At 36.4% G+C, this 13,108-nt stretch overlaps 1 protein-coding gene across 12 annotated transcripts in view; it reads right to left on the bottom strand.

Annotated features, from left to right (window-relative positions):
* LDLRAD4 (low density lipoprotein receptor class A domain containing 4) overlaps nucleotides 1–13,108 on the bottom strand; it is a 606,571-nt gene that overhangs the window by 56,037 nt on the left and 537,426 nt on the right. The window lies entirely within an intron of this gene.

Genomic DNA, 13,108 nt, shown 5'->3' with positions numbered 1-13,108 from the left:
CAGACAATACGAAAGTAGAGTCCCGGCACTGGAGAGTTCTAGACACAGCTTTCCATTCAGTTGCATGTGTCCTACCAGTGGTCAGCTGCTGGCACCCCCCAAACTGTTTTCACTATCAACAGGGTTACTGATGGTGCCTACACAAAACTGACACGTCATCATCAAGGGGAAGCTCTTTAAAGGGGTCGTAGAAATGATCTACTGGAGGCCTTTTGTATTTCAGGTGAAATATAAAATCACACTGAATATATGAATATTTAAAATATTCAATGTGGCTACTCAGAAAAAATATTTCATTTGCTTTTCAAATATATTACATTTCTTGATTGCATCGAAAAGCTGGAAGGTTGAATAACTTTCATAAGTCATCCTATTTCTGGATAGACCATAAAAAATGAGGCTCTGGTGTTTATTACTTAGATTCTAGATACTATTATTCTAGTTCCAAGTTCTTAACCCCATAAAAACTAACTGCCCCTTGAGAGATATAAACTCCACTTTCATTAGCACTATTGTGCATTTTGGTACACATACATATGTGGCATCCTTATTTGGTGTGTGCTGTTGCCAAATTACTGAACAACACTGATTATTATTCTTGAAGATTCAAAAGCAGTGGTCCCTTTGCAATCACAAGCATTTCTTGGCTGATGTGACTGTGGAGGAAGGGTCATACTATCATCCCTGGAGCTTCTCATTGTCTTGCTTACAAATTCTACGATGTGTCCAGGTAGTTCTGAGACCTTTAGATTCCTGGCTTTGGTGAAAGCATTAATTTCTTCAAAAGTCAAGATAAAGTCACAGCACACCCCAGTTACTGTATCTGAGCTGAGCATATGCTAAGGCAAAGCACTACAAAAATCATAGGCTAAAAGCCCCAAATCACATCAGCTTATATAACTATATTCTGATTTCATCTTTGGCACTTTAAGACTAGCCTAGCACACATATGCTTTAAACACAAGAGGCACTACTCCTGGTATTGGATCACCTTTGAAAACATGAGGTGAATCCTCATTTATGTCAGTTTTCAGAGCTGAGCACTTACTATGTGCTGCTCACTGTGAGGGGACAGAGGATACAAAAAAATCCAGGAATGTCTTTGTCCATGATGTCTCCAGTTCATGTCCTCAGCAAGAGCTAATGAAATAGTGAGACTGGTACAACTCAGTGCAGTGCTCAGCAGAGACCTCGGAAAGAAGCAAGTGAATGAATGAATGAAAATAAATGAATGGGGGTCCTGTAGGAATGTATAGAAGGTATTCTTAACCTAAATAACAATGATAATAATAGCTAACACTTATATGGTACTTACTATGTGCCAGGCAGTATACCAAAGCAATTTACTCATCTAACTAAGCTTTACAAGTAGCATATGAGATGAGTACTACAAGGTCTGACATTTACGTCCACGAACTCATCCTAGGAAAAGTGCTACATATCTCATTGCTGAATATCACTATGGTCACCTTCAAAGCATTCCCCTTGGGAAGCTATGCACCAACGCCAGTGTCTAGTCCACCCTTCAAAGCAATTTTGGAACTCTTTTTCTGGAATGGCCATCAGAGCTGTCGTCGTATTACCCTTAATGTCCTGAATGTTATTCAAATGTCTTCTTTTCAATATTTCTTTCACCTTTGGGTAAAGAAAGAAGTCATTGGGGGCCAGAACAGGTGAGTCGGGAGGGTGTTCCAATACAGTTATTTGTTTACTGGCTAAAAACTCCCTCACAGACAGTGCCATGTGAGCTGGTGCATTGTCGTGATGCAAGAGCCATGAATTGTTGGCAAAAAGTTCAGGTCGTTTTCAAGTGACTTTTCCATGCAGCCTTTTCAGCACTTCCAAATAGTAAACTTGGTTAACTGTTTGTCCAGTGGTACAAATTCATAATGAATAATCCCTCTGATATCAAAAAATGTTAGCAACATCATTGCAACAAGTTCGCGAACTTAATTGTCAGAACTTGTAGTTATTATCCGAATCTTACAGATAAGGAAACTGAGACACAGAGAGGTTTGCCTAATGTCATACAGCTAGTTAGTAGTGCCAGAACTTGAACCAGGAAATCTCACTCCAGAATCTACTACTAACCACTAACCAGGCTAACTCTAAATGTGGCGGGTCCAAGCATGACGCCTGAGCCAAATCCTATTTTTAGAAGGGCCTTGATCTACAAGACCCATTTAAAAGATGTATGAAATGAGTTAATTCTTTGAGACCAAGGCTCTTGGAAGGGCTGGAAGTACACAGAGTGTGTTAAACTTCACCATACAAGAAGGAAGTCTTCACATCTCAGGGAAGACAATATTGGAAGCAAACTTAATAATTGTACCATAGGGCAATTTTCCTTTATGTTAAACTGAATGTGTCCTCTGGCAAATTAAGGCTATTGTCTTTTATGCCTTTCCTTTTCTTGGGCTCGGAAAAGATGAAGTGGCTGGCTCTATACTGCTAGTATAAAAAGGTAAATAAAAATAAATATAAATATTTATAAAAATCAGATTTTTCCAGAAAAAAAGCACATTCTCCCTCTTTTTTCTATGTCTAATTTATTATGTCCATAATCCTTTCTTTTCTTTCAGACTCAAAATGTCCTTTCCATTTAGGGATTCATTGGATCCTATTCTAATACTAAAGATTATAATGTACCTGAAGGAACTGTTCAGTTTAATATCTTATTCATTTGTGAATTGAAAAAGTATTAAAACTAAAATGTAATTTTTAAGCACACTATGATATCAGATTTCTTTGCTTAAAATGAGGAGTCTTTCTACGTAGGCAATGATATCACCACATGGAAACATGAAGAATTTAGGTGCACATGAGGCCCTTGGTTAACCAGAAATAATGAAAATCAACTGAGCTTTATGAAGACAACTTGCCACTATAAAACTGGCAGAAACCAAAATGGTTGGTAGAGTTGGCACCCATTGATCAAATGGTCCAAGAGTGCCTTTTATGTGGATAAGGAGAAATATGGTCCTGTTTTGATTAAAAGTGACCTTAATCAAGTCTGCTATTCTCAACAATAAACACACAAATTAGGAAAGCAATAGAATACAGCAAAATAGAGTGGCAGTAATAAAAATGTTTGGAATTTTCACAGGAAGAAAGGTTTTCTGGCAGAAACTAACTTAATCACGGTTATACAAATAAAATTGATTTTTTAAAAATTTAAAGGGCCAGAAATGGTAATATCACAAATGGCTTTACAATTTTTTTCTTGTAATGTGCCTTACAGAAAAACTTTTCAACAATTGTCTATTACCATTTAATCCTCTTAGAAGCAGCTATAGCCTTACAAAATGTATTTCGTAAATAATGAGACTTGAAAATTGAAATTACTCCTTGATCCATGTGCTGCAGAATGGATGTTGTATTAGCAGGCATGAAAACAACATTAGTCTCATTGTGCATCTCATTCAGAGCTCCCGGATGACCAGTAATGTCAATGAGTAGTAATATTTTGAAAGGAATCTATTTTTCTAAGCAGTAGGTCTCAACAGGGGGCTTAAAATATTCAGTAAACCATGTTGTAAACAAATGTGCTGTCATCCATGCTTTGTTTTTCCATTTATAGAGGACAAATAGAATAGATTCAACATAATTCTTAATGGCTCTAGGATTTCCATAATGGTAAGTGAGCATTGGTTTCAACTTGAAGGCACTAGCTGCATTATTCCCTAACAAGAGAGTCAGCCTGTCCTTTGAAACTTTGAAGCCAGGCAATAACTTCTCTCTAGTTATCAAAGTCCTAGATGCCTTCTTCTTCCAACATAAGGCCGTTTCATCTACATTAAAAATCTGTTGTTTAGTGTAGCCACCTTCATTAATTATCTTAGATAGATCTTCTGTTGCAGCTTCTACATCAGTATTTGTTGCTTCACCTTGCACTTTTATGTTATGAAGATGGCTTCTTTCCTTAAACCTTATAAACCAATCTCTGCTAGTTTCAAACATTTCTTCTGCAGCTTCCTCACTTCTCTCAGCCTTCATAGAATTGAAGAAAGGGACTTGTTCTAGATTAGGATTCAGTTTCAGGGAATGTGATGGCTGGTTTGATCTTCTATCCAGACCACAAAGTTTTTCCATATCGGCAATAATGTTTTTGTTGTTGTTGCTGTTTTTAATATATATCATTCATCTATTCACTGGAATAGCTACTTTTAATTTCCTTCAAGAACTTTTCCTTTGCATTTACAACTTGGCTAACTAGCACAACAGGCCTAGTTTTTGGCGAATTTCTGCTTTCAACATGCCTTCCTCCCTAAGCTTAATCATTTCTAGCTTTTCATTTAAAGTAACAGATGTGCTACTCTTCCTTTTACTTAAACACTTAGAGGCCATTGTAGAGTTATTAATTGGCTTAATTTCAATACTTTGTGTCTCAGGGAATAGGTAGGCCTGGGGGGGGGGTAGAGAGAGAGAGAGAGAGAGAGAGAGAGAGAGAGAGAAATATTGCCATCTATGGAGCAATGAGAATACACACAACATTTATCGACTAAGTTTGCCATCTTATATTGCCATGGTTTGTGGCAACCCAAAACAATTACAATAGTAACATCAAAGATCAATGATCACAAATCCCCATAACAAATATAATAAAGAAATTTTAAGTATTGCGAAAATTACCAGAATGTGAAACAGAGACACAAAGTGAGTAAGTTGCTATTGGAAAAATAGACTGCCAATAGACTCGCTCAAAACAGGATTGTCACAAACCTTCAATTTGTAAAAAACAATATCTGTGAAGCACAATAAACGAAGTGAAGTAAAGCAAGGTATAACTATAGTGTGTTTGAAATTTATCATATTTGAAATATAATATGGGAGATTAACTTCCAGAATAGTGAGTAAAGAGCTACATGGACCCACTCGCCAGGAAAAAATCATTATTAAAAAATAACCATTTAGGGTTCTAGGATCCAACATGGTAGAGTAGATAACTGCAGTGTTTGCCTCCTCCCATGAAGACATTAAAATTACAATTAAATTATAGAACAATCAACCATCTGAAGTCTAGCTGAACATATGTTTTATAATTAAAAACATAAAGAAACCACAACAAAACTGGTAGGAGGATCGGAGACACTGAATGGCCTGACCCCAAACCTGTGTGTGCCAGTTGAGAATCAGGAGAATCAGAAGGGATATCTCAGCTGTAGAGATTCCCCCTGGAGGAGCGAGGGACCCCAGCCTTCCCAGACCAGAATACTGGTGCCAGGAACAGGAGCCCCTACAACATCTGGCTGTGAAAAACAGTAGGGATTCCGACCATTGGAGTGTGCTGGAAGGCTGCAGGAAACCCATACATCCTCTTAAAGGGCCTGTGCACAGACTTACTCACTTGCAGGTACTTGCCCTGGGCTCTGGCAGAGGGACAGTGACTCAGGGTGGGGGGAGGTCATCAGAAACATGGGGAGAGACTGGGTTGTGTGGCTTTGTGGCAAAGGATAGAGGGACAGTCGCCATTTATCCAGTGTGGGGGTCCTTCTCTTGTGCAGCTGGCAGGCAGGCACCATCTTTCCTGTGTTGAGCCCTCCTTCCATGCCCATGGCCAAATCTGAATCAGAATTGGTCTGGTGAATTTCACTCACTCCACCCTGGTGACTCCCTGGGACCCCACCCTACCCAACTTGCCCAATGCTGGAGGCACTTTCTTGGTGAGCAGCCAGCCTGCCCCTAGTTGAACCCTTTCTTGGACAATTATTGGGGGTCGGTGGGTCCCAAGTGGGTGGCAAATGGGGCCTCCGTATGCTCTGAGATTTCTGCTGAGTAGCTCCAGGCTCAGTACTGGCACCAAACCAGAATCTACATTAACCTGGTGAAAATACTCGTCCCACTTTGGTGACTCCCTGAGACCCCGCCTCACCCAATACCACAACGAGGCTTTTTCAGTGGCGGAACCTTATGAGAGCCAACAGGTGGCAGTAGGCCTTGAAGTGTCCTGGCTTTTTGCCCAGTACTGGTGGCAACTGTCTTCAGTTAACAGTGTGACCACTTCCACATACCTCCAGGTTTAGCACAGGCAGCAATCAACCATAGATCACTTTGTAGCTTCTACCAAGTAGTCCTTGGTCAGTTACAAGCAATGGGTGACCTAGACCTGTAAGAGAAGCCCTCCCAAAAGGCCCCAGAACCAACATATTTGGAGGTTAGCTTCAGACCACAGCAGAGCACCACCCAATTAGCCCCACAAGTGTCACATCAAAAGGGTGGTCTCAACCGGCACCAGAGCCCACTAGGGCAAATCCCACTCCACAGGGTAAGCCCCCCTCCCCACAGTAGTCTGTAAGTTGTGGACGTGGCCAAACCCCACAGACAGTTAGCCTGAGAGTCAATCCCACCTACTGACATGCCAATTGCAAGGCTCAACTATAACAGGAGGGAACACACAACCCATTTAAGAGAGAGAGCTGGAGTACCTGGCACAGGTGGTCAGGGAAACTGTGCTATGGGGCTCCACAGGGCACTTACTATATAAGGCCACACAGCCAAGACTAGGAGACATAGCAGATCTATCAAATACTTAGAAACAAACACAGAGAGGCAGCCAAAATGGGGAGACAAAGAAACATGTTCCAAATGAGAGAACAGGAGAAAACCTCAGAAAAAAACAATAAACAAAATGGAGGCAAGCAACTTACCAAATACAGAGTTAAAAACAATGGCTATAAGGATGCTCAAGGAACTTAGTGAGAACTTCAACAAAGGGATTTCAAGCATAAAAGAGGACATAGAAACCATAAAAAAGAACCAGTCAGAAGTGAAGAATACAATAACTGAAATGAAGAATGCACTAGAAAGTATCACCAGCAGACTAGATGAAGCAGAGGATTGAATCAGTGATTTGGAAGACAAGGTAGCAGAAAACACCCAATCAGAACAGCAAAAAGAAAAAAGAATAAAATATGAAGATAGTTTAAGAGACCTCTGGGACAACATCAAGTGTAACAACATTTGCATCATAGGTTACCAGAAAAAGACAAGAGAGAGCACAAAGGATTGAGAACCTATTTGAAGACGTAATGACTGAAAACATTCCTAACCTGGTGAAGGAAATGGATATACAAGCTCAGGAAGTGCAGTGAGTCCCAAACAAGAAGAACCCAAAGAGGCCCACACCAAGACATATTATAATTAAAATGGCAAAGGTAAAGACAAAGAGAGAATCCTAAAAGCATCAAGAGAAAAGCAACTAATTACTTATAGAGGAGCTCTCATAAGATTGTCAATTGATTTCTGAACAGAAACATTACATGCAAGAAGAGAGTACCAGGAAATATTCAAAGTGATCAAAAGTCAGTACCTAAAACCAAGGGTACTCTACCCCGCAAGGCTATCATTTAAAACCCTAGAACAGATAAAGAGCTTCCCAGAGAAGAAAAAGCTAAAGGAATTCATCACCACCAAACCAGTATTACAAGGGTTAGAGGGACTTCTTTAAGACAAATATATATATATTTGTATACATATATATGTATATATATGTACATATATATGTATATATGTATATATACACACACATTTATATATATATGTATATATATGAATAATAAAATGGCAATAACTACATATCTATCAACAGTTACTTTCAATGTAAATGGATTAAATACTCCAATAAAAAAGCACATGGTGGCTGAATGATAAGAAAACAAAACCCTTACATATGCTGACTACAAGAGACTCAGTTCAGATTGAAAGACACACAGACTAGAAAGTAAAGGGATGGAGAAAGATATTTCATGAAAATGGAAACAACCAGACAAAAAAGCTGAGGTAGAAATACTTATACCAGACAAAATAGACTTTAAAACAAACGTTATAACAAGAGAAACACTACTTCAAGAGGATGTGTGCATCCATATGTTCATTGCAGCATTGTTTAAAATGGCCAAGATGTGGAGGCAGCCTGGGTGTCTGTCGATGGATGAATGCTTAAAGAGTAGGTGATACATACAAGTATATACAATGGCATATTGCTCAGCTATGGAAGGGAATGGGTTCTGGTCATCTGTGGAGGCATGTATGGACCTGGAGGGTATTGTGTTCAGTAGATTGTCAGACAGAAAAAGACAGATGCAATGTAATTTCACTTACATGTGGAATCTAAAGAACAAAATAAGCAGAAACAAACTCATAGATACAGACAACATTTTGATGGTTGCCAGATGGTAAGGGAATTGGGGGACAGGGTGAAAAAGGTGAAGGGATTAAGAAATACAAATAGGTAGTTACAAAATAGTCATGAAGATGTAAAGCATAGGGAATATAGGCAATACTATGGTAATAACTATGTATAGTGCCAGGTGGGTAGTAGACTAGTCAGGGGGATCACATCTTAAATTATATAAATGTCTAATCACTGTGCTGGACACCTAAAATTAATATAAAATATTGAATGTCAACTGTAATTGAAAAATTTAAAAAGGGCTGGGGAAAGGTGAAGGGGAACAAGAGGCCCAAATTTCCAGGTATAAAACAAATAAGTTATGGGGATGTACTCTCAGCAGAGGGAATACAGTCAATAATATTGTGATAGCATGGTACGAAGTCAGATGGTTGCTGCACTTATCATAGTGATCACTTCTTTGGATATATAAATGTTGAATAACTATAGCGTACACCTGAAACTAATACTGTGTTTCCCGAAAATAAAACCTAGCCGGACAATCAGCTCTAATGCATCTTTTGGAGCAAAAATTAATATAAGACCCGGTGTATAGTATCTTATATATTACATTACATTACATTACATTACATTACATTACATTACATTACATTACATTACATTACATTACATTATATTAAAGACCCTGTCTTATATTACAGTAAAATAAGACCAGGTCTTATATTAATTTTTGCTCCAAAAGATGTATTAGAGGTAGGTGATTGTTCGGCTAGGTCTTATTTTGGGGGAAATGCGGTATAATGTTGCATGTTAGCTATATTTTATATAAAAATCTTTTTAAAAATCATCATTTAAAATCTCTGAAAATTATCTAAAGGGTGTACAGAAAACTAAGAAATATTTAGGAGTAAACTAAACCTAAAGCAAGAAGAAGGAGGGAAATAAAGATTAGAGCAGAAAATAATTAAATATAAAACAGAAAAATAGAAAAAAATGAACCAAACCAAAATTTAGTTTTTTGAAAAGATCAACAAAATTGACAAACCTTTAGTTGACAGACAAAGAAAAAAAGACTCAAATTATTAAAATCAGGAATGAAGGAGGCGACATCAGTACCAATCTTGCAAATATAAAAAGGATTATAATGGAATAACATGGACAACTGTAAGCCAACAAATTAGATAACTTTGATAAAATGGAACATTCGTGGAAAGGCACTATCAAAACTGACTCAAGAATAAATAGAAAACCTGAATAGACTTATAACAAGAGATTGAATTAGTAATTTTATAACTTCCAATAAAGAAAAGCACAGGCCCAAATGGCTTTATTGGTGAATTTACCAAACATTTAAAGAATAAATACTAATTCTTCACAAATTCTTCCAAAAATAATAAAAGGAGAGGAAACTTCACAATACTTACACTTACCCTGATAACAAAACCAGATAAAGACATCATAAGAACAGAAAATTATGGACCAATATATCTTATGAAATTACATGCAAATATCCTCAACCAAATACTAGGAAACCGAATCCAGCAATATATAAAAAAGATTATGCATCATGACCAACTGGGATTTATTCTAGGAGAGCAAGGTGGTTTAACATCTAACAATCAATAAAGTAACACACCATGTCAATATAAGAAAAGCCAAAAACCACGTGATCATCTCAAAAGATTCAGAGAAAATATTTGATAAAAGTCCGACACACTTTTATCATAAAAACACTCAACAAACTAGGAATAGAAGGGCATCTAGAAAAAGACCCACAGCTAACACCATACCTAATAGTAAAAGTTGGTTTTCTAATTAAGATCAGGAGTAAGATAAGGACCCCCATTCTTTCCATTTCTATTCAACATTTTAATGTATGTTCTAGCCAGGGAAATTAAACAACAAAAAGAAATAAAAGGCATCAAGATTGAAAAGAAGTCAAGCCATCTGTATTCACAGAGGACATGATCTTGTACATAGAAAATCCTAAGGAATCCACTAAAAGACTATTAAAATCCACTAAGAAACAAGTCCATCAAAATTGCAGGATATAAGCTCAATAGACAAAAGCCAACATATTTCTATTCACTAGCAATAAACAACTCAAAAATGATATTAAAAGACAATTCAATTTTCAATAGTATCAAAAAGAAGAAAATACTTAGGAATAAATTTAACAAAATAAGTGCAAAACTTAAATTCTTCCAATTGCAAAACATCATTGAAAAAATTAAAGAACACCCAAATAAATGGAATAGCCCCCCACGGCTCATGGATTGGAAGTAAGGTACTTCACAAATTGGTCTACAAATTTAACATAATCCCTATCAAATTCCCAGTTGTTTTTTTAAAAAGAAATAGAAAAATTATCCTAAAATTTATATGGAAAAACTATCCTAAAATTCATATGGAAATTCAAGGAACCCAGAATAGCCAAAAGAAGTAATCAAATAGTGTGGTACTGACATGAGGCTAATTATTATCAATGGAATAGAATTGAGAATCCAGAAAGAAACCCTCACATTTACTGTCAGTGCCTTTTAAATATTTTTTCAAACACTTTAATGTGAACATTTACTGTCAGTACATTTTTGACCAAAGTGCCATGACCAATCATTGAGGAAGAAGAGTCTTTTTCAACAAACGATAATGGGACAACTGCATATCCACATATAAAAAATGAAGCTGGACCTCTTCCTTATACCATGCACAAAAATTAACTCAAAATGGATTAGGGATGTAAATGTGAGAACTAAAATTATAAAAGTCTTGGAAGAAAACAGAGGAGTAAATTTTTGTGATTTTTAATTAGGCAAAGCCTTCTTAGTTATCCCACAAAAAGCACAAGCAACAAAAGAAAAATAGGTATATTGGATTTTATCAAAATTAATTATTTTTGTGCTTCAAAGGACACTATCAAGGAAAAGTGAAAAGACAACTCACAGAATGAGAGAAAATTTTTATAAATTATATACCTGATAAGAGACTTGTATCTAAAAAATATAAAGAACATTTACTGCTCAATAAAAAAAAATTTAAAAATGGGCAAAGGATCTTCATAGACAGCTCTCCAAAGAAGATACGTAAATGGCCAAAAAGCACATGAAAAGATGATCAGCATCATTAGCCATCAGGGAAATGAAAATCAATACCACAATGAGATTCCACTTCACACAATGAAGGATGACTATAATCAAAAGACCAATAACCTAGTGTTGGTGAGAGCATGGAAAAATGAAAACCCTCATACACTGCTGATGGGAATGTGTAATGGTGCAGTTGTTGTCTGGTAGTTCCTCACAAAGTTAAATATACAGTTACTACATGACCTGGCAATCCTACGCAAGAGAAATGAAAACACATTCCCACACAAAAACTTGTACACAAATGTTCCCAGGAGTAATATTCATAATAGTCAAAAAGTTGAAACAACTCAAATATTCAACAGGTGAATGAATAAACAAAATGTGGTATATCCATAGAATAGAATATTACTCAGCCATAAAAAGAAATGAAATACGGATACTTGCTATCACATAGGTAAACTTGAAAACATCATGCTAAGTGAAAGAAACTGCACAAAAGACCACATACTATGTTATTCATTTATGTAAAATGTCCAAAATAGGCAAATCTATAGAGACGAACAGTAGATTAGTGGTTGTCCACAGCTACCGTGTTTCCCCGAAAACAAGACCTAGCCGGGCAATCGGCTCTAATGCGTCTTTTGGAGCAAAAATTTTTATAAGACCCGGTATCATATCATATCATATCATATCATATCATATCATATCATATCATATCATATCATATCATATCATGTCATATATCATATCATATCATATTATACCTGGTCTTATGTTATAGTAAAATAAGACCTGGTATTATATTATGTTATATTATATTATATTAGACCCGGTCTTATATTATCATAAAATAAGACCAGGTCTTATATTAATATTTGCTCCAAAAGATGCATTAGAGCTGATTGTCTGGCTCGGTCTTATTTTTGGGGAAACATGTAGGAGCTTGGGAGAAAATGGGGATAACTATTAATGGGTACAAAGTTTCTTTTTGGAATGACAAAAATGTTCTAAATTTAGATCATGGTGATGGTTGCACAACTCTGTGAATATACAAAAACCTACTGAATTGTACACTATATTTTAAAAGGGAAGAATTGTATGTTATATGAATTATATCTCAATAAAGCTGGTACAATATAAAGCACTGTGAAATGAAATTGCTTTATGATAAAAACAATAAATTTCAATGATGCTTATAATTTTTGTATTTCCAGCTTTAATAATCAATGAGCTTGTTTTTATAATATTTGTTTTGTGCTATTGTTTGTAAGCACCTTTCTAGCTGTATATGTATATGATCTTTATTCTGAATAAATATAAAATTAACCTGAATATAATTATAAATATATTTTTCATTTTTAACATAAAATTTTGAAAAACCAGAAACATCTTTCAGAATAATGAAGCATAGATCTGTGCAAGACTATATTGGGATAAATTTGCAAAGTGATTATAATTTTTTTAATCTCCTCACTAGTATTTCAACATTAGTGTTCTTTTGTTAACCAGTGGTTCATAATGGGTATAAATTAAACAATGTTGCTTAGAATAAGGACAAGTTGAAACTGTAGTGGTCAGAATCACTATGTGGCTGGTAATGTCATCTGAGTGGCAGATTGACAGAGGGACTGAGCAAAGAGCCACCTTCTTTAAGCTCTGCTCCTACCAGGCGAGCTCACAGTCATGCTGCCTCTAAGAGGGGAGCTGCTCCTCACAGCACCTCTCTAGAAACACAGACTCTCTCTAGGACCCCGAGACACACGGTGTGTAGAGTGTAGGTATAAGTGTGCACATATGAATAAATGCAAATGCTAAATGAGGATGGTGATAGAAAATTATGATACAAGAAAATTTGGAAGGAAAAGAAAAATTTAAAAAGACTGCCAATGCT

This window comes from Rhinolophus sinicus, linkage group LG09 (genome assembly GCF_036562045.2).
Source record: "Rhinolophus sinicus isolate RSC01 linkage group LG09, ASM3656204v1, whole genome shotgun sequence".
NCBI classification, from domain to species: Eukaryota; Metazoa; Chordata; class Mammalia; order Chiroptera; family Rhinolophidae; genus Rhinolophus; species Rhinolophus sinicus.
Note: the sequence above shows the minus strand (reverse complement) of the source record. Positions and strands in the feature narration are given on the sequence as shown.